The 24034-nt window shown below is 32.0% G+C and overlaps 1 protein-coding gene across 5 annotated transcripts in view; it reads right to left on the bottom strand.

Annotated features, from left to right (window-relative positions):
• LOC106115985 (uncharacterized) overlaps window positions 1-24034 on the bottom strand; it is a 70776-nt gene that overhangs the window by 15547 nt on the left and 31195 nt on the right. For 4 of the 5 annotated variants that reach the window (XR_001227783.1, XM_013309679.1, XM_013309680.1 and 1 more), the window contains exon 2: window positions 1857-1892. The exons of the other annotated variant lie outside the window; for it this stretch is intronic. The gene's annotated coding sequence lies outside the window, so the exon portion shown is untranslated. The remainder of the gene's footprint in view (window positions 1-1856; window positions 1893-24034) is intronic. 5 annotated transcript variants of the gene reach the window in all.

The following is a 24034-nucleotide window of genomic DNA, read 5'->3' as shown; positions in this document are numbered from 1 at the left end:
TAAATGTTGAACGTTGATGAACGTCAGAATTGATATTAATGATTTCTCGGTTAGCTAAAAATATTTTTTTTCAAGTAAGGTAAAAATCAAATCGGCTTTATAGAGGAAATTGAAGTTCCGTCGCCGGAGGCGCGCGAGCGCACTGCGGAAGTACTATAATTGCAATTATCTAACCATGTTGTATGATGGAAAACATTATTAGGTAAATAGTATATTATATACTCTTTAATTATATAACGCAATGTAAAAGGGTAACTGAATAGTCTCTGTTTGAACGTGGAACGTCTAAATATTCAATAAATTAGGTAATTTTATTGAGCTTTATCTTTTGTTTTGATGGAAATTGTCTCCAGAGTTATATATTTCATAGAATAAATATTTGATGTATATTCACCATTATGTTGAAATTTTTATAAGCATTGTATTAAGATAAGTTGGTAAATTTACGGTACACAAATATTTTGACAACTACTCTATGTATAAATATTTCATGAGTACATCTTTTATTAATAATACAATACATTAGTCAGCAGTTATAATGTTTTATTTATAATGTAACCGTAATAATTTCAATAGGAAACCTTGCTTTAGTTGAAGTAAATAAAGCAACATGGTATTTATCAGTGAGCCAGGCAAAGTCAAACGATCGGCAAAGACCAGGGGAAACTCTAACACCAGGGTTAAGATAAACAAAGTTTTCAAGAATGGACGTCGAATGTGACATGTGGTGTTATTTCTATAACATTAGACTGAATTCAAAATAAACTTTTGGTAATGCGTGCACCACATGTAAGTGACGCGGGCGGAATGCTGTTCACAAAGTAAATATTGGCGTGTACATTTCAATTCGACATATGAGCACACGATTCTCAGCACCTGTTGTTATTGAAGACATAAAGGGGCTTATACATGAGTAGAACGAGATATAATTAATTTAATAATTAATCATAATACTCAGGGTCGTATACAAAACTTAATTTACAGTAGTTCGCGATCGAACGTTTAGCTAATAGGTATATAAATAAAATAGCTGTCACCCGCGACTCTGTCTGAGCGGAGTTAAAAAAAACAACATTATTAATATCCTATGCTTTCTTCCAGATTATGTTCTATATGTATGTCAGATTTCATCGAGATTCATTCAGCCGTTCTGGAGATACATTAAAACAAACATCCGTCTAATCGTTCGCATTTATAATATTAGTAAGATTATTGATACTATTATAATATTATAATTTTGTAAACCGGGCATAAAAGAGAAGTTTTACTTGTTTCAAAGTTACATAAATTGTTTTCAAGTGATGATTTTATTGGATTAAATATAAAACCAAATAGTGACAAACATTAAGGTTAATAACGTTATGTTACAACGTAAAAAAGATAATAAAATTACGTAACGTTGAAAAGCTTCGCTCGAAACACGGTTAATCTTAACTTTACGAAGGGTTTGTGGAAAAGATTTGGGTCGCAGTTGTCAGGCTTCTCGAGACTTCCCGTCTTACTGACTCACTGTCGTTCGCCTCTACCAAAATCTAAAAATGCTTTAACTTTATTTTATAAATCCAGTAGGAAAATGTGCTTTTATTTAAAGTATCTTCAACACGTTAAATGCTACGAGTAAAGTCAACTAGCAGGGCGTGTTCTTGGTAGTAAACGTGTTAATATATCACCTTTATTTTTAGTATAATACCAAAAATGCGAGATCAATCATCCAAATTCTTGGCAAAATCTCGATCTTCACTTGTTGGTCTTATAAGAGGATTATGACATTTATTTTTATATAATAATAGATACCTCAAATCCACCTAAGTCACAGTCAATAGTGCAAAGTGTATAAGAATCAAAAGGAAGCTTACCGGGTAATCTGGAGGAGCGATGCCGGGACACGCGCCCTGCGACAAAACATAAACCATATTAGCTGCCATCGATTATTATCGAAATTGCTTTTTAGTGAACATCAAGATATCGACGCTATTCAATTACGTAAGCATAAGACGAGGCTACTTATTGTGAAGATCCCTTAATCGTAATCTTCATGAATATTAAAAAAAATTAAAGTATATTATAAAATAATAAGAGCTTTTTTTGTTGAAGTTACAATCATTATGTAACGGCCGCTTCTATATAAAAAGCCGATAAGATTTCTGCTAAGGTCTGAGGTACAGTCAGCGTCATATAGATCGTCACAGACAAGATATGCAAATATATAGGTACATCAAAAGTAATCAATTATATCGGTACAACAAAAGTCCTCAAAATAATAGATACATTCACCCTGCTCAAAAACATCGGTACATACACAGCGTCAAATATATGAGTACATGCAAGATGCTCATAAATATCGTAGCAGCCACAGCGTCATAAGTAACGAAGCAGTCAAGGTGCGCAAAAATATCGGTACATTTGACAAAATTGAACTCTATCTCTATATACTTGTGATACAATTTGAAATAAACTACTTCTGTTACATTCATTTGACACTTTGCATCAAACCATTTTTCAAAATTTACTAAAAGTGTTCGACGCGGATGACAGATATTAGGTAGATAAAACCAACATCAAATTTAAGTTTGTCATCATATATGCTAGTTTGGTCTCGTGGCCTTACCGTTCGCCGCCGTTGGTACGTAAGGTCGGCGGTTCAAATCCCAAGCCACTATTTTTTTTTATATTTAAACTTTTTAATTTTAATATCGAAGCACTTGTAATTCAACTTTATCGCCGTAATTATTAGGTACTTTTTGATATTGCTTTGGACTAATGAGTTTGACCGTTAAAGTACTTTTCTATTTCAAACAAAAATGAAGGAGATAAAGCGATGCTATTGGCATGTAATTTGTTTTTTACTCATGTTTGTTAAACTTGTACCGGTAAAAATAACACTTTTACCTTTACCTTTTACTGATACTGATTATATTTAAGAAAGAAAGAAAAAAAACTGAATGTCAATATCCAAACTACATCAAATTTTTGGTCGATTGCAATAAACATTCCAGTGTGCGTGGGCGCGCACACATATGTAGATAACACTTGTACGTATAGTTTCCGCGCGTACCATTCTTAAAACCCGCAAAGACAATTCACGCTCCGCCCATTCACTTCACCCGCGATGGTCTGACCTAATTGTTGTTAACGTTATTTAAATTTCTTTCTACCCGACAGCGAAAATTATAAAAAAAAATTGTCGAGCAAAATTTTACATTACCAAATTTTTACTGGTTATGAAAAAATAACCCCGTGATTGATAAAATGAAAAAAAAAGTAGCCTGAGATTCGAACCGGTATACTTACATATTACGGCAAACATACTAGAATACTGCGCCAAACTTGTATATATTGTGACAAGGCAAAATTTGATATTAGTTATTATTACTTTTATATTTAAGCGTTATGACAGGAGAAGAAAAATATTGGGTTGCCCAGTAAGTTCGTGCCGCTTTATAAGGAAAATTGAAACCCTGTTCTCTTAAATTTTTGAAAATGTTTTTAAATTATATTGGTACGACTCTATACCTAAAACGTCTTTTATTATTGGATAAAATTTTAAAAATTAGTTTTCATCTCAACCAATGAAATGATATTATTCACAATATAGAAATTTTCGTGACGTTTGATAATGGTGGAAATCCGAAAATGAATCCACTTCAGCTACAGTCTATTGTAAGCTTTATATCGAAAATCAGAACGAACTTTCCGGACAACCTATAATGTTAATACAAAGTGTCAAATGAATGTAACAGAAGTAGTTTATTCCAAATTGTATCACAAACATATAGAGATAGAGTTCAATTTTGTCAAATGTACCGATATTTTTGAGCACCTTGACTGCTTCGTTACTTATGACGCTGTGGCTGCTACGATATTTATGAGCATCTTGCATGTACTCATATATTTGACGCTGTGTATGTACCGATGTTTTCGAGCAGGGTGAATGTATCTATTATTTTGAGGACTTTTGTTGTACCGATATAATTGATTACTTTTGATGTACCTATATATTTGCATATCTTGTCTGTGACGATCTATATGACGCTGACTGTATGTATGTTAAGTCCTTAACTATAATTTAGGTAGATTCAACTCTTTTAATTTCGAACCAAATATATTATACAAGCTGTCGCCCGCGACTCCGTCCGCGCGGGATTAAAAATGTTGGTCGATTCTCACTCACTCATACTCAATATGCTCACAAAATTTCATGAGAATCGGTCAAGCCGTTTCGGAGGAGTATGGGAACGAAAATTGTGACACGAGAATTTTATATATAAGATAATTTAACAAATTAATGTGAAATTTAATTAAGATAATAAATTCGTGCAATCGCGTAAGTGGCGTCAACAATAAACGTGCATTGGCCTATGGAAACAGATTTAGGGCACACTTGACGGGCATCGGTGCCATATTCTCACAATGCTATGAAAGCAGCTTAGTGCAGAGAAAGGGGATTAGAGTATAATCCGAAGCGGAGCGGTTGACATGCGCCCGAGGCGAGCTGCGAGTGCACTGCGCCTTCGTCTCCACAATGTTTGCGCTACGTTTGACAAGGACCAGAATGGCTACTTACTTCTATTGGGGATTACTGAATACTCGAATGTTACAAATTAGGTAAATCGTAAAATGTCATTTATGTTTAAAAATATACTAATTTTTACTACACGTATATCTTTGGTCACATTGCCATTTAGAAGGTTGCAGTTCTACTTTTATTCTTAGATTAGGCAGTAATATATTTACAGAGATAAATTTTGAAGCAATTACATAAATACAAGTCACCAACTTTTTTTACAAATTATTAGTTAGAATCCTTTGGCGCGAATGGCGCGGTTTCGTTACAAAGTCAAGTGTGTGAATGAATAGTGAGGGGACATAAACATCGACATTTAAGTGAGGTTAGTGTTGCGCCAGTACACCGGCATAGTGTCGGATTTTTTTCCTAACACTAATAAGTTAGTAACTTCGTTTAGTAGCTTAAACATAAAAAAACGCTTTTTAAATCGTACTAAAACGAAACTAAACAAAATTTTAACCGAAAAACCATATCCCACGAGAGATCGTTTCGCTTTTGTTTAATTCTTTTCCCTCTTATAATTACATCTTGTCGAATAAATTCCAAATAGAGCGTAACTAATGAAGCTTGTTAGTTTAAATGAGAGAACTCTAAGCAACGCGACGAAAAATACTATGAACATCCAAAACATGCAAATAATTATTTAGAATAACTCAAAAACTACTCCATACTTTTTAATGTTTCAAAAAACGGGACCAAATGACACGCAACACGTTTCGAATAAAAAAAGAATTATGAAAATAGGTCAACTAGGGGCGGAGTTATCGACGAACAAAAAAAAACATAAAGACGAATTGAGAACCTCCTGCTTTTTGAAGTCGGTTAAAAAACCACTGATACGCTCGTAACTGCAGTTCAGAAGCATCGTATATCATATTGTTATGTGAATCGAAATGTAATCACGTCAGTTTGACCATAGCAGTTACTGGCCAATTGTCCTGTTATACTGACGCCCACATATAAGGAAATTGACATACAATACATGTCAAATAATTCTTAATAAATAAACCATCAACATTTGTAGGCTAGTGGAGGGTCAATAATGCTAGCGTAAGTGCGTTTAAATCCATTGTAGATTTGAGCGCAATAAACTGAATTGATCAAATCAAATCCAATGTAACAGATATTCATAGGTACATATATGTTGTATGAAACTAGCTGTCGCCCGCGACTCCGTCCGCGCAGAATAAAAATAAAATTAATTAGTAGCCTATGTGTTCTTTCAGACTATGTTCTACATCTATGCCAAATTTCAGTGAGAACTGTTTAATTGTTCCGGAGATACCTTCAAACAAACATCCATCCAAACATTAGCATTTATAATATTAGTAAGATGTAAATGTCATTGGAAAGGTAAATTCGAAAGATCAACAATAAATATAAAAAAAAATCATACCATAATTGGTACATTTCATACACAATGTTTAGAGTTTTAACTGTTTAGTTATTGGCAATAGATAAAAAAAGTTGTATATTTTTTTAATGTCAGACTTTAATATTTAATATCGATTAAATAAATATAAAACAAAAATGCTTAAAGACTTAGAGAACAAACTTTTGTGTCTCCATATTTTTAGTTAGCAATGATTTGACAGTATATTAAATCCAATTTATAACAATCCAACTGACGAGCTAAATACATTTTCAATTTGAAATAACTGTCAAAGAGTTTTAATAATTTGAATCAAAAAATATCAAAGTATAATTTTAAATACGAAACATCACATTAATAAAACGTTTATTGGAAATTTGTATTTGCCGATTTCAAATGTCAATCTATCTGATGAAAGTCCGATGAATATATTAAATTATAAATTAGCCTATTAGCGAGAAATTATTTAAATCGTTGCGAAATATCAGATAGGTATCGAATGTTTCATTATTCATCAGTTCGCTACAGACGACAGCTATTAGCATTTTAAATTACGTAATAAATTCCAAGGCGCGGAACTCGTACGTACGGTAGACTTCGCCGTTCGAGGATTTGTCTTTTGATGGATAAGAACAGATATAGTACCAACGTATAATGCTCTATTCATGTTTTTTTTTGTATCGGGGGGAAATCTTCGTAAGATCCCTGCCTTTTGGGGTAAAGACAAGTTTATGTGAGATGCCAACTCACTAAAACCCCCTCGGTGGCCAACCTCAAGCAAACTGTGAGGGTCTTGAGATCTCCAATAGAACGCATCGGATTTCTCTGCACAAAGCTTTTACAAAAATTCGGCAACATGGAACCATGCAATGTTGTCGCTTTCCTGGGATGTTGTATTTATACCTATTAGTACCTATACTGGTAGGTCATGTAATTTAAATATTTAAAATTGCAATGATGATATGTTACATCATTAATTTATTGTATTTTTTGCGAAGACCATAATGTTAAATAATTTTACTATTAATTCGTCAAATTTTAGAATTAATTTTCATCCATTTCGGCACTTACTATATAATTTTACATAAGAGCAAAAACATAAAATGTTTTAATTTAATAAATTTATAAATAGACGTAAAATGTTCCTAATTTTAAAAAATAATAATAAATAAACATTAAATTTTCCAATTTATTAAATTAGAACATTTTATGTTTATTTATTTTTATGTATAATTATAAAAACATGAAATAGTTCCCAATAATCACGATTTCAATTAAAAATATACAAATAAAATTGATATCTATTTAAAATAATTGTCTCTTCAAATATGTAACAAATTATCTAGCTTTTGTCTCGTAAAACGTATCTTAATAGTTACAATAAGAGAGCCTTTTGTGCTTTATACGCCTACGCGGACCGAGACACTAATCGTTCATTTTGATAACGATTAAATGGAAGAAAACGCACGATGTGGGGCGTTATCGCTTCATTGCTTCCAAATAGAATTAGGCTTAAAAATTTTTACGACACACGTACCTTTAAAGCTCTTAAGTGATTAAACTGTCGTATTTAAATGCACTGTCAATCAAATTATTTATGAGTTTCTTTTGAGGAAGCGCGAAGTTGCTTATAGACAGCATTTTAATAATCGTGTATATAAAATAATCTTTGTTGTAGTGCAGTGAGTCTGTTTTATTGGTTTTCTGGACAGAATAATTGACTTCTTTATTAGGATTCTCACGTATTTGTCTATTTTAGCTAATAATTCACGTAAAAAATTGTTAACATGTTTTATATTTGCTCGATTTAAAGCTTCCTTGACAACTTATGTCCGATGAATCTGTTGGAGTTGTATAATCTGCTGAGATGTGCACTGGCTGGTTTGTTTTATGAAAATGTACATATGTCATGTGTCAAATATTTTTATTGTCTTTCAATGAATAAATTTTCCCATGTAAACTTGTGTTCTTCATCAGAATATTGCTTTAGAATCAAATAAAACTATTGTATGTGCAACTGTCCACAGTATTTGGATATCGCTATGTATATTTAAATTAATATCATATCAATGTTATGTACTACAATATAAATAGAACTAAACAGCATTATGTGCAAGTATTTCATATCATAAAGTCAGATGCCAGTTAAACTGAATTGAACGTAATTGGTTGCCCTCATTTGTGCCAACGGGCCCAAGTCAAATATAAACTTGATATGCAAAGCGCATACAAAACAAAACTCGACGATACGTGCTGTTTATTGAAAGTTACTATTTACAGAAACTCTACCGCTAAAAGTTTTAATTAAACTCATTACAAAACAACTCCAGTTGACAGGCAAAGATATGGTTCCACATTATATAAAACTAGCGGTCACCTGCGACTGCAGCATTGCGGAAATTAAAAAAAAACTTAATTGGTAGCCTAAAAAAACTTAATGTGTTCTTCCAGAGTATATGTTGAACATTTATGCTAAATTTCAGCGAGATCCATGCCGCCGTTTTGGAGATACTATCTAACAAAAATTCATCCACACATCCAAACATTCGCATTTATAAAATTAGTAAGATTGCACTTTCTTAATGACTGAAAAAAGGGTTTTGAGAGACAGACGGACGGACAACAAAGTGATCCTATAAGGTTTCCCTTGTTTTCCTATGAGGTACGGAACCCTAAAAAGATTGATTTGAAGAAGATTTGCAATGAATGTGATATCTAAATATTTGATTATTTTATACGGAAATTCTGTGTAAATTTTAATTTATTGATCCTTTCTTTTGTACCTAACGCCAAGGTATGTTGTCTTTAGAAAAATGTGTGTAATTAGGCATAACAATTGTTCACTATTGTGTTTTGTTTTTTATTCGATTAGTAAATTAAACAATTATTACCGCTCGTTACAGCGAGAACAAAACAGCATTAAATTCATCAGAAAATCCATTGCATTAAAAAGGTAACCAAATCATGAAAAAATCCAAATAAATTTCCAAACTTAACCACACAAATAATAAATTTAATCTTTCTGTGTCAATGATAACATAAAAAAAGGCATTAGGCGATATTCGTTGCCCAAAAAAAAATTCTGAATATTAATTTAACCGGCGACAAAGGAAAAGTTACATATAATCTTTTAATACTTTAAGCGTGATGTATTGTAATTGCTCGGCACGTGATAAAAATGTCGACAGAACGTTACTGAATAGGGTCAAAGCATCGTATACATTGGACTTGTGCGTGACCCACACCACTAATGTCACCTGCTTCGTTTCAATTAATACCTTACACCGGAATCAGAATTTCTTACGTGATAAATATATATATATGTATATTGCATAACTACGTAAAGTAATATAACTAGAATCTTATCTAACTAATAATAGAAATGCGAACGTTTGGATGACTGTATGTTCGAAGGTATCTCCAGAATGGCTGGATGATCTTGTTGAAATTTGCCATAGATGTAGAAGTTTTTTTTTTTAATTCTGTGCAGACAGAGTAGCAGAGACACCTAGTGCTAAGATAAAAGAAATAATACTTTCATATACACCGCAGAAATATTTAAAAAAAAAATATTGACATTATATTTTTTATGTATGTTTTTACTGTATAAACTCGTCGTAACAATTTATTAAAATAGTAAATGTGGTCGCAAGTGGACACAATACAAACTACTTCAACGTCGGAAGTGTGCACCGGCGTGAGATATTGTATCTATAAAAATTTCTTTTGTAGTCTTTTGGCACGAGACGTTAAAGTGAACGGATAAAAATGCACACATTTCATTTAGAAAAAAACTTAAACTTTCTAAAGAAAAATAAACATTACAATAAGAAACTTATCAATACTTAGATTTTATTAGAATTCTTTTCAATTTATTTTACCTTTTTGTAAAATGTTGCCACAAAGTCAGTCCCCCAAGAATCCGTCAAAGGAAAATCAAAATTAGAGATTTGTTCGTGTCGATTTCAACTGCGTAACGCAAATAAGTGACCTCGTTTCGAATCCCCTCTGATGCGGAGATTTTCATACGAGCCAATAACAAAGTCTGAGCCACTTCAACTTCTATGGCCCTTCAATCTTTGTGCTGTTTCACTGATGATGAAAAAAAATAAAAAATAAAAGAGAAACGCAAATTATTCTTATTTCACACAACACTAGACTCATATTGAAGGAGTCGAAACCCGCCCCCGACCGACGGCTCTTTGTTTAAGAAAAATATAGGCGATATATTATTGAAATCTCTTTTGTTCCTTAAGTTCAAAATTGGCAACTGATTTTGAAGGTTTGAATAGCAAAAGATATTGAAAAGTTGGTGTACAGTTATACAACATTTACAAACAAAATATTTTTTTATGTATGTGTTATGTTTCTGTATGTTTTAATAAAGCCTATTTATATTTAAGAAAACTTGTAAAAAAAAAATGACTGAAACTCACTTTTTTGTCATCAAACAAAAATCTTCCACTGCGAAATTTATTAACCCTTTGACGGCTTCTTCAAATAATTTTAGCCCTATCAAATATATTAAACATAATATGCCCAATATGTAAAACTATGAATTACTTAAAAGGTTTAAAAAAGATTCACTCCTTTTCTATGGTAATCAATTAAAAGATAAGCGTTAATTGAACACAGACGGTGATAAAAATGTTATCTTTTTAAATATCTATAAACTCTGAGAATTACTTACTACACTTTAAAAGTTCGTTATCAAAACATCTTTTGAATCTTTGATGACCGCGCTTTACTGATTAGATAATAATTATTTATCTGGGTAATATACTACAAGTTTTAAATATTTTTAAATGAATAATTCCTTTGATTTTTAATTTATTACATTAATCCTTCTTTATATACTAGCGGTCGCCCGCGACTTCATCAAGGAGCCTGTGATATGCCCGTATGCATCAGCTTCACTGTCTGAGTCCGTCAAAATCGGTCTAGCACTTCCAGAGATTACCATGGCACAAACGCGGATAAAAAAAATTGCTGACGGACAGACAGACAATATTTCTTTCTGACACTTCAATTTTTATTAATTGTATAGATAGATAGGAATCTAAAACAATCAGTAATGAAAATAGAATAAAAAACCATAGTTTTTATCGTTTACATTTCTCAATATATTTTAACATGCAGCAATTTGTATAGTACACTCGGTCGACGCCGGCGTACGGAACATAAATTTGAATGAAATAGAGAAAGGATTGTAACAATTTGGGCTCGCTTTCCGTGTGACGGTCGTTACAGACGATGAACACCGCGATACCAACAAAATACTTCCTGCCTCCAACTCAGTGAACACCTAAATTATGATTCACGCACTTCGCTACACTTAGATCTGACAGATAAACGGTGATTAAATGTTTGTGGCCTGTATTACTTCTTATTTTGTAATTTATTGGTATAATTTATGCAAGCAAATAATGAATGAATAGTTAAGAACGAACGAAATAGTAATGAGAACCAGAAGTACCAATGGAAAAAACAATATTACTAGCTTTTGCTCCTTTCATAATTTTGACTACAAAATGGTATCGAAGACAAATATCGTCACTTTTATTAAAATGTATACGTATTTCTTTCGTTAGATTTGTTAAAATAGGTGCAGATTCATTCCTTTTGTGAAGGTATAAATGTTTTATTCTATTTATTCATTCAAAAACAAATATTATATTCACCCCTTAAAACTTGCCAGCCAGTCTTACACAAACAACGGGTGAATTACAATAAAACCTCGTTTATCATTTTAATAAATTAATTTTGTTGCATGTCGTTACCATAGCAACGGGATTATGGTGACGTAAAAATCTTTGCCTTCCCAGCCGTCTCTCACTTAAACATATTCGTGGCCCCGACAGCGTTAGGGTGATGATTAATGAAATGTACGCGTAGGTGTGTAATATTCTATACTAGGTGTAAATAAACAAAGATGTAAAATGTTAACGTAACCAGACAGTTAATCGACGTTCTAAGAAAGATTTTCAATGTGAGCAAACGAATACAAAATTTGAAATATAATACCGGGAAGTAACATCGACGTCTGTTAATATTTGGACTAAATTTTTAGTGTCATCGTTCAATTCACACCACGACGCCTTTCTTGTTAGTATTTGATATTCTATATTTAGTATTCTATGCAAATATATATACATTTATGTGTGTGTTTGTCTTCTAATGTCTCTTGAAACGTTGTTATGTTTCATTTCATGGTGAAGTTTCGAAAACCTTGGTTATGTATTGACTTTAAAGAAATTTGATTAAAAAAAATCGTAAATGAGTTTCAATACACCAAGACGGTTAATATAACATTGAGTAACAAATGTTAACTTATATAGAAGTACAGAGGACATCTGTTGTCCGTATCATACAAACTTGGTAGTAGTTCTATAGCTGAGTCCGACGGCACTGCCTTATTAGTCCAAGTTGGTGAAACTTGTTTGTTATACTTGATTTACTTTTACTATGTGTCACTGGCCAACAAATTTAACGCTATTGTAGCGAGAAGTAATAAATATAAATTTATGTAGAACATTTTGAACTTTTTATATGCTATGTTTCTAAGAGATAAAAATACTAGCTGTCACCCGCGAATCCGTCTGCGCGGAATTAGAAAAGGACACAAAAAGTAGCTTACGTGTTCTCCCAGACTATGTTCTACATGTTTGGTAAATTTCATCAAAATCCGTGAAGTCGTTCCAGAGATACGTTCCAACAGACATCCATCTAGCCATCTAAACTTTATTATTTATAATAATAGTAAGATGGGTACTTCCAGACTACATCGGTGCCAACATTCATCGATATCCTTTGAGCCGTTTATGAGATTCATTTAAACTTTCGCTTTTATAATGTATGTAATATGATTTTTTTAACAAAATTTAATCCATGTTTTCCGTGTAATTAAGGGCTATAAATCATTATTAGTATAATGTAAAAGGTACTTAACTATTAACATGAACAATTTATTTCGTTTTATCATTGTGAAAGGTCCTTTATAACCAATGAACATAAAGGTACGTATACATGTGTATCGCGTGCATTCTAAGCATAAGTATTTGTAACCCAAATGCTTTTCCTCGGTGGCTGTCAGCTGGCAAATTGAATACAATTTATCATGCAATACATCGAGTTCAACGCTCTTATATTTACCATATTCTGAAAGAAATATAGCTATGATATTTGTTATAAACATATTCACTAGAAATATATGTCCTAAAGGCATAGGTAACATTATTTAAATTGACGCATATTTTATTTAAGAAAATTGTAATGGAATTAAGCCTCAAACATTATAAATGTCTGTAAACATGTTAATTTGTGGGATAGTGTCGGACTTTCCTCGCCCTAGTATTAATAATTTAATAAAATACCTCTTACGTGATGTGAAACATATCAATATTTTGAATAGTAGGTTTCCACTACATATTTTTGCGAAAACTAATTGCTCAATCTCCTAATGAAGTGAAGCTTTTGTTTACTATTTCAGTAATCAAAATGCATAACTAATAGTAACAAACTAAACATGTTAAATGTTAGTAGAAAAGAGAAACACATTGAAAATTGAACTTTATTACCGCGCAGTATAATTAAAATACATTTATAACAGCAATAACACAGAACGTAGTCACATTCTTAAAGTACTCAGATATCATCGGGGAGGAATTCCTGTTGTAACGTAAAATGTGCAATATATCAAATAGAATAGCTTGTAATCTACTCCGTTTGCAACAAAATGAAAGCTACTACACGTCCGTAGAAATTAGGTAACATGGCAGGCAGAAATATAAGAAATTAATCCTACTTTCTTATAATACTTAAAAGAAAGTATCCTAAGTTAGTATGAAAAAAAACAGTTTTTTTAAAGTTCGTGAAATTGGCTGTATTTGCATATTTCAAACATCACTTTCGTTACTATTTTGGGTCCAAATTTATACGTTTATAAATAATCACAATGAAGATATGTTAATGAAAAAAAAAACAATCTGAATATTAAGCGAAGTTCGATTCCGGGACTGTACTGTAAAAGCTCGGTACTCTATCCAATAGACTTCATGGCCGTCTCGATTATTTACTTTATTTTATTACTCCGATAGATTAGACATCGACTCAACCCTATGAAAGCTGATTAAGAGTGACAATATCTCATGGGGATCAAATATCAATGTATCATTTAATTGTGTGGAAGTGTTTTATGGGGCAGTTCGGTCTCACAATAAGAAGTCTCCAGGGAGCCAGTTAATGGACCATTAAACTAACCAATAAATTAAAGTTAATCGTGACTAATGAAGGGACTAGTAACTATAGCAAATCAAATTTAACTAAAAAGTCCGTGTGGTCCACTACAGTTGAAAACTTATAAATAAAGTGCATTTAAATAAGAGAAATAGGTCATTGGCTGACGACGTTCCGATTCGATAATCATATTTATATCTGTCTGTATAAAATATTTAACTGTATTGTTATAATTCTAAGAATTTTTGGCTTCATACAAAAAGTAACGAAAAGTTCGTTAACCTTAGCAATTCAAATTAGAATTCCTACCCTATTTGCCAATTTGTCGTTTATATGTAGATAGATTTTATTTTTGTATCTGGGGAAATCTTCGAGGAACCTTAAAGAGGTTGAATCTAAATATATCGCATTTAAAAATCCCCTTAACGGGTCCTTTAAAATTTGGGTTTCTCTTATCGAATACAGCGCAATGAAATGACCATATAAATATACCTATAGTGGTAACAGGCCCAATATCTCTGTTATATTGAGCTTCTATAATCCTATAATTGCTATAAATTCAGAGAATTGATGTTTGGAATGTTGAAAGGTAACCGGCTGTAGTATTACGTTAATAATGGGTTTAATAAGAAGAAACATATCTAATCCTGTTTCTAATATTCATAGAATGTGTGGTCTGTGATGAAACGTTAAACAACAATATGAGAGGGCTCACCAATCAAGTTGATCCCGCGAAGGATATCCATTTAAAACCCTTCATTAAAGTTATCCGAGTCGGATCTAAACTAGAAACCATGTAACGTAATCGATTTAGAGACGAGAAGCCGCGAAGGACAAAGTAAGGTTAGTAATTACCATATAAATTTGGGATTACTTTAATTTGGAATGCATTCGGAAAGTTTATTTACATATATATGAGGAGCCATTACGCTTTCTTTGTCACGGCCCTTTAATATAGCAGTTCAGTGAGCTAACGTATTACGAGGTCCGCAAAGAGCCGGGGTCACGTGTAATACTTTTATACGACATAAACCGCTGCTTAATAAAATTAACGTAATTTATCAAGCTTTCCGGAGGCTAATATTAGCATAGGGTGAAATCTTATATCCTTTATATTTAGGGCAATTGAAATGGTACTGTAACACCATTAAGTAAATGAGATTGGTCATAAAATTCGACAAACAATTATTAATCTACAACATGTAATTGTTTAATAAATAGATTTTGACTATTGTCAAAAAGCTCATTATTAAAATGTCGACATTGCAGACATTCTCTTACTATTATTATCTCAAAGACTCTTTGTAATCGGAGAAGAAACCAGATGATACGTGTACGCATGTCAAGTTCTTCACAGTTCCTGTTACGCCCATTAAAAATGTAGACGTATTGTATACTATGGCTGTCGGGAATTTCTTATGAATTAAACATGTTTTATTATGTTTTATTATGTATGTACCGTCAGAAAATTACCCTGTAAAAGTACTAATGCATGCAATTTCGTCTAAAGCTTGGATCATTTGCACTGCTAAAATAAAACGTAGTGCTTTACTCATAAAATATTCTGTTTCCAAATAAACAAAAGAGCATCATTTCTCTAACAGATATTTTCAACAAACAAAGAAATCTAAAATAGAAACTTATTTCATTCGCTGTTACTAACACTTAAATCAAGTAGAATAATTAGTCTGTCATTAGTAAAGAATTGTCATCGAAGTGCCTAAAAAGAGAAACAATCAGAGCTTCAGTTTTGTTTTTATTTTGCTAATAGGTCGTAAATATATCAACGGTGGCGGACACATGTGCGTGAGACAAATGATAGCTAACAAAACGCAAGCGAGCTGTTGCTCCGAACTTGGCCATTTATTACGCTTCCGACGACTGAAATAACAAGTCACTGGCGACCTTTAAACGCTCGAAACGGATATGTACGTGCATCTATCAACATTGAATCCTCTAAACGTGACAGCTGTGATCAATATAAGAAATACTTTTATTACGAACGTCTTTCGCACGTAACACATTAACCTTGTGTTTAAAGTGGGAAGCTAAGGGTTTGATATCACGTTCATCTGCACTTGGGTCTTTTTTATGATACATGGAAGCCACTTTTAAGCGGCTTTTTTAATGTTATTTGAAAGCCGAACACTGGTATCTTGGCTATAACAGTTTTGAATATAATATCAAATTAAATTACTGCGGATTTCATTTCATTTGCTATTCTGTATGCATTGTTTAATTTATTTTTAAAATCTCAGAATTGGACTGGCACTGGATTGGTGCCAAACTGACAAATGAATATTCTCAAAGAAAATAAAATCCGTTGTAAATCTGAAAATAATATTAAAAGCTATTCCGTTGAAATATTTAATAGGGATAATTCGAATTCGTTCGACAATCTACTACCAAGAAGAATCGGTCCTTGGTATCAGAACTAATCGCCGATCGAAACGTCGCGAGATAAGTCGGGGGCACGGCCATTATTCTTTATTGAAGAGGATTATCTTAGACAGGGATATTTTGCTTTTACCAAAATTTACACGGTAGATATAATATCAAGATCGTTAAAAGAATATCATAAGAAAGATTAAGTGATATAATGAAGGTTCTTACTTTATTATAACGACATAAAATTTATTTTCATGTTTCGTTTGGTATATTTTATTACAGCGGTATTCATTAAAATTATATTTTAACCAAAATATCGTTCCTTCAATATAACTTCCGTTGATTGTTGTTTTTATGAAAAAGCGGTATGAAACGAACATCAAGATTACAAGCAGTTGAAAAACGATTCCTTTGATGTTTTGCGGCGGATGTCCTCGAAAATAAGAGATAGAATGTCACCTTGAGAGATAGGACACCATAAGAATACCATCTATATAACCTACTAGCTGTTGCCCGCGGTTCCGTCTGCGCGGAATTAAAAAAAACTTAATAAATAGCCTGTGTATAGAGAAGACTATGTTTTAATTCTGTGCAAAATTTCATCAAGATCCGTTGAGCCGTTCCGGAGATACATTCAAACAAACATCCATCCTTCCATCTAAATATTTGCATTTATAATATTTTTAAGTAACTTGTTAAAATTTATAAATAATTTAATTACTGATTAACTGACAGAATTTTACGTTAACAATTATATAAATTTTGCTACATTCACTGATTCCAAACAACAATTCAAGGTTCATTAATTAAAATCATAAATGAACAACGTTCAGGAAGGTCGGAGGGAAAAAAATAATTTATCGTAGATTGAGATTCCTGCGCGTCCCTCGTATTTGTACAGTGATGTCGCCCATGCCTTAGCCTCTCTAATTAGTACAGAAATAACGCGGGGAGATTTGTCAACTTCCGAGCTTTTATGGCATTCCTTTGAGGTGCACGTCTGCCACGAATGTGTCGCTTCGATCTTTCATGTAAATACGTCGTTAAGCAACTGTGAAATATTCAACGCTACAAGGGTGGTCTTTATTAGTCTAACATGACGTTGGACTATTATTTTATCAATCTTGAAGTGGAAAGATCAATTAAAATTTTAAAGATGTTAAATTGCTTTAGATTGATGCTAACGTAATGATTAGATAAATAATATTTGTTTCATTCAAATTAACCGTAACTCATTTGTTTTTCAACTGATAAAAACATATCGCTATCCCTATCTGTCTCTTTAAATATCAAATCTGGATGACCGAGCTTTGCTCGGTATTTTTTTCTTTTAAATTATATTTAAGTACGAATTACTAATAAAATAATGAAATATTTTTCAATCTTATCGGTAGAAAAAGTTAAGTTTATTTTTAAGTTGTTAATCGATAAAACACGAATAAAATGACATTTTCTAAAAATGATTCCTAGCTAGATCGATTTATCGCCCCCGAAACCCTCTATATATATATTTAAAGATATAAGATAAGATACTGTAATATATTTTTCTACAGCAATTTATACTAACTACTAATTTAAGATACAAATTGGAATTTAAACAGTTGTAGTTCGAATGCAGGGACAATAAATAACAACTAATTAATTGGTACAAAATGTACGCGTACAAGAACATAATAAGAGCGTGGAATGCGACACATCTTGCGTATCTCCCTTCCTCTGATATTGTTACAGCGAGCTACAAAGGTTTTACTATGTTTGTTAGTCTCCATTGTAACAACAATTATATAACTTTTTTAAACACTTATATGAGTAGTGAATAGAAATTATTTTTTAATCTTATATATAAAATTCTCGTGTCACAATTTTCGTTCCCATACTCCTCCGAAACGGCTTGACCGATTCTCATGAAATTTTGTTAGCATATTGAGTAGGCCTGAGAATCGGCCAATATCTATTTTTAATACCGCGCGGACGGAGTCGCGGGCGACAGCTAGTTAATTATATTGTATTAAAACTTAATGTTTAGTAACCAAAAAAAATTATTTGTAAGATACACAATAGAGTTAAATGGTTTTGTCGTATTTGAATAAATATTTCTCATTATTATCAAAATACGTGAATGAAATTCTGGGTTAAAGGAGACACTCTAAGAAAGTTATCGCGGAGCGAAGTCGAAGCGCGAGCACGGCCTCACAATCAAACGCCAAAAGTTTTATCAGCGCCAAGTTGACAAATAAATTCCTTTAGAGGCTGAAACTTTTCTCATAGTGTACGTAGCGCTCCGTTTCGACTTTTCGACTTTGTATTATACTAGACAGTTATAGAATTGCAAGTGCTTACTATAATTATAAACACCACAGACTCTATAGTCTGAATAAATTAGGTGACTTTTCATCATTCAACGACATCGGGTCATTACATCACTCTAGTTGATTATTTAGAGTCTAGGATGTTAAAAAAGAACTCTTAGTAATTTTCTTAATAGTAAGCATCACTTCTTGCTGATTAAAAAAATAGCAACTATAGACAAAAAGAGGTAGGATTATTGGAATTTTATTACAGCTCTATCATTTCACACGTTTAAGGCAATATATCACACATAGTAATCAGTTTAAGTTTACGACTTAGTTACTCGATAAATATAAAAGTGTTGTCTTACTAAAGTTTATAAGACTGTCTCTATCTCTACATTATTGTAAAACATTGAATAAGTTAACAATGCCTCATTGTTATTAAATTGTTAATAATTGTACTTTATTTTAAAATGACTAAATGCATTTATATATGCTATAATTCTATTGTAACATAACTCACGCCCTCTGTAATAAAGTTTGTACAACAAGAAGCTTATTAGAGGTCTATTAAACTTCTTATTAAGGAAAGCATACCGAAGCAGTGATAATTATCTCCCGGCAATAATTGTAGGGGCTCGACCTTAATTTATTACGTTGTTACATACGAAAAGATTTCCCATAGCGAAATGGATTTTACGACGCAATATAATTAAAGATAATTACGAAATTAAAATCCACCTTTGTTAGAAGTTATATTACATTTGCTAATATTCACGAAGTCGTAACAGATTTTCTTATATAAATTATTAGATTAATTGCGTCAATAGCCTAATGGTTGAGGGTACGGATTTCCGATTCCGGTCGGGGGTTCGAATCTCGCCATTCGACTATTGTCGTAAACCATATCCTAGCACAAGCCTAGAGCTTAGTTGGCATGGTAAAAGAAATATTAGTAAATTTACAAAAAATCTGCTTATATTTTATTAAAAAAAAAGTTATTTTATTTATTTATTAAAAATGTATAGACTTGTACAATTAAACAAGCAGGTTGAGCGTTGGAGTCTGTCATAGTATGAACTGTGTGACAGACACCGGAGCCTTTCCTTTATTCAGAATTGACTTGTCTATATTCATATTACAAATAATTTTATATAATCTAATTATATTTCTGTCTGTCAGTATTATAAATAACATTAAACTAGTGGAGTTTCATAATAATAAAGTATATCTAAATATACTTCTAAGAGGATAGTAGGGTACTTGTTTGTTATGTCTAAATGAAACGACGAAATGTGTACATATGCAAACTAATCTAGTCTTCTTCCCGCTGGGACAAGTTTCTGAAGGATATATTCATTATAATATACCGTAAATAACAACTCTCAATTGCGAAATTTAGCAAGAATTTGTAAATATTATATGAAACTAAAATTTAAACAACTGAGTAGGTTTAATCTTAAAATAACCGACCACGTACTAATAAACAAAGGGTTATGTTTATATTTGCTGATAGTTGATACAGAATTCTTCATTTCCTCCTGTCTTTTACTAGAAGAATGTATTAATATATAATTTTTGTTTAGAATTTTTCATTTTCTAGTGTATTATACAAGAAGAATGTATGTATGAATGAAGAAGGGAGAGAGGTATGTTAGGAACGCGTCAAATGGGAGTCCATGGTCTCTGCCTACTCCTCTGGGTTACGGACGTGAGTTATATTGTTATACAAGGAGGCAAGCATCAATCATAATTTAAATTTGCAGTCATTTCGCTATGTCCTCCTCTGCCATAAAATAAATACGTAGAGTTTAAAGTAAGTTGTTTTATTCCACTTTTTAATTTTATCATACCTTAACCGTATGCTACAGAAATTTTCACATACCATTATCGTTTTCTAAGAAGTAACGTTGTGTGAGAAAATGTGGAGAGCCGTTTATCCGTGCAGTGTTGGCTAATTGACCGAATGTATGCTCTATGGGAATTAGCTGGTCAATTACATTCACATTTAGTGGAACAATTTACCGCTAACCGTCCGAGGGGCGCCCGATGTGCACGGAATACAAAAATTGGTTGGTCAGCTTTTTTCTGATGAAAAATGTAGTGTTAAACCCGATAAACTTATATAAAAAATCCACGATTATATCTATATATACTACGTGCTAAAATATTCATGTATTAAAAGCTTAATGCCTTTGAAAGACTTGTTTTTTACCTTTGAAATAACTAAAAAAAGGAAAGAGGTAAATCAAGAATATATTACGAAATGTGCGAAATTTTTTATTGAATTAAAAAAAATGTGTTAAAATTGTTACGTTTTATTGCACACTAATTGGTAAAAAGTATTACAAAAAGATAATTTAAATCACGATTAAGGTAAAAATAGTTTTAAAATAATTTAACGATAAGTGTCCCCTCTTAAAGTTTTATAGGTCTATGGTCAAATGAGTGGAACTTATTGGTGTAGACCGCGATCCGTAAAACGTGACCGGACCACCCAGCGTCGCTATGAGAAGGCAAATAAAATAAAACATCGATAAATAACAGTGCTCACTCATAATTGATCACAAATTAAAACTCGCGGCTCGTCCGAAACGTTAAATGCCGGCCGGCGTCGCCGAAAGCGAAATTTGTATACCTCCTTCCATAGCGGGCTCCCTCACACATATGTAGCTTACACTCGTGACCCCTTCCACGAATTAGGGTTGCCCCAAGAGATTTTTGTTGGATGTTTCTCTTTGATATTACGATTACTAACATGCTTTTATTAACGAGCTTCGTACAACCCAAAAAACGTAATTAAAAAAATAGTTACCATTCTTTTTATATTTTTTTGCAAATCATGTTGTCATAGCAAGGTGAAACTCATTTATTATTCTTGTAAATTAATTCAAAGATGGCGGGCTCTGAATTTATTGCTTTAAGTAAAATTGTAAAATGGTTATTTTATGTGCATTTCTAGCACATAAATTGCTGTGAATAAAAACACCTAATGAATGTTGGGTGTAATATAAATCAATGGCATGTAAAGTTCAGTGACGCGGAGGCCCGTTTCCTTTACGTTCCCTCTCCCTTCCCTTGTACGATCTAACTGCATAGATTTATTTTACTCCCTTCTCTGCACACTTATAGAAATATTCTACATAAAAGATAACAATAACTAATAACTGACATATCACTATTTAAAAGTAAAGCTTTACTGTATGTTGCAAAATATAAAAATAGAAACATACACAAAAGTAACATTCTAATACTGCAATCAGTATAATTAAGTCAGTCAGCGATAAATTGCGAAGTGAGTGGCGCTTTTATATCGGTATTCTCAGAAAATATTCATACACCGAATAATCTTACTTCTTATTAATGTTGTAAATTTAATTGTATTATAATATATATTAATAATATTATAAATCTGAAATTTGACATATATAGAACACAGTATGGAAGAAGGCGTAGGCTACTAATTATTTTTTTTAACTCCGCGCGGATATAGTCTCGAGGGCCAGCTCGACAAGACATGACGTAATCGGATAAGTTCTTCGCACTATACATATTTGAATTTGACAACCATAAACAAAATAAAACTACTAAACAATATAGAGCATTTGGAACAATGTTATTAGAATCATTAATCTGAATTTAGCTACGACAACTTTACATGTATTCAAAACATACACGTGTCAAGATTTGACAAAGAGAAATATTGTTGCTTATACGATTTATTCGCTGTTGTTCGAAGACATCTCCTTCAATGTCGTCTTTCATAAATGTTCGAACAACATTCGGAACACATATACATGTATCCAACAAACATATAGCGGAAGTAATAACAGCTTACCGAATACTACGCTTCAAAGTTATACGAATACGATAATAGAATACCTTACATTTGTGACATGCTTTGTTTTTATGTAACTAACTAAAGTTCCCTTCAAATCGTATTCCTCTTTATTAGAATGTGTTAGACAAATTCGATTTTAGATAATAAAGTATGAAAATTTGTAGTAATTAATTAATATGTTCAATATTACTACCATATTTGAACATACGGTAACGTTACGTCATTGTTAATAGGGTAATCCCTCGCTTCTGTTGAAACAAAATAACTTTTGCACTTGCATTATTAACTAAGGATATCCCAGCATCGACGTGACCGAGAGTTGAACTTCAATCTCACTGTCCTTGTAATTATAGTTTGGTATAGAAAAATCCATTCGTATACCTGAAACAAAATAATTTTTATCAATAACAAAATAAATAAAGTAAACGCAGTGCGTTTGAAATAAGATTGTGCATAAAAAAATGAACTCTTACCGTTGGTTTCTGAGACTGAAATATCTATATTAAATATAATCGTCATCCCTGTGATTATTGTTGACAATACACAGTTAACAATACGTTTTAAACGGGGATTTTGGTCCCAGAAACTCACGGTTAATCGTTAAAATTATGGGTAAGATTATTATCCTTGAGTTCAAAAAATTATATTTAGGTAAGTCACATTTTTTTGAAATCTGTACTTTCCTAGCAATTTTTCATAACTATGTTATTGATGCGTACATTCTAATTAGAAAGAGATAGTAATTAAGACATTAATATAAAAGGGATAGCAGTTGTTTTCTGCTTTTCATTAACTTTGTCATTAGAGATGACAAAGGAATATCTTATATATATTTATGAAGAGGGGTAAAATAGAAAACCTTTAGTTATTACTGTTTATAAGCATCCCCTATTGAGAATTTACTAGCATTATACATTTCTCGCGTACCAAGGGACAATTCCTTTTAATAACAGTACGCATTTGTTTAGAAAAACATAGAAACATCGTAGATGTAAACATAGTTATGTCGGAAACATGTTTCTAATGATTTTCTGTATGGTATTTCATTCAAATTTGCTTAATATTCGACCAGTATTTACGTGTTTACTTTTATATTAAACTGTGTATTTTATATTTTATGTTTATTAATCTTTTTAAATAATAGAAAGATTAAATATAATAGAAAAAATAAGGACACATAAATCTTAAAATGTGGAATTAGTAAATATAGGTAATTTGTAGGAAATAGTGTTTGAGCACGTGATTTTAAACTTACAAAGTAATAAATGTTGGAGTGTGAGAGTGGTGCTTGGTATTTTATAAATTGCTATAAGTGTAATTTATAGGATATTAGGTAATTG

Source organism: Papilio xuthus, unplaced genomic scaffold, assembly GCF_000836235.2.
Source record: "Papilio xuthus unplaced genomic scaffold, Pxut_1.1 DF827777.1, whole genome shotgun sequence".
Lineage (NCBI taxonomy): Eukaryota > Metazoa > Arthropoda > Insecta > Lepidoptera > Papilionidae > Papilio > Papilio xuthus.
Note: the sequence above shows the minus strand (reverse complement) of the source record. Positions and strands in the feature narration are given on the sequence as shown.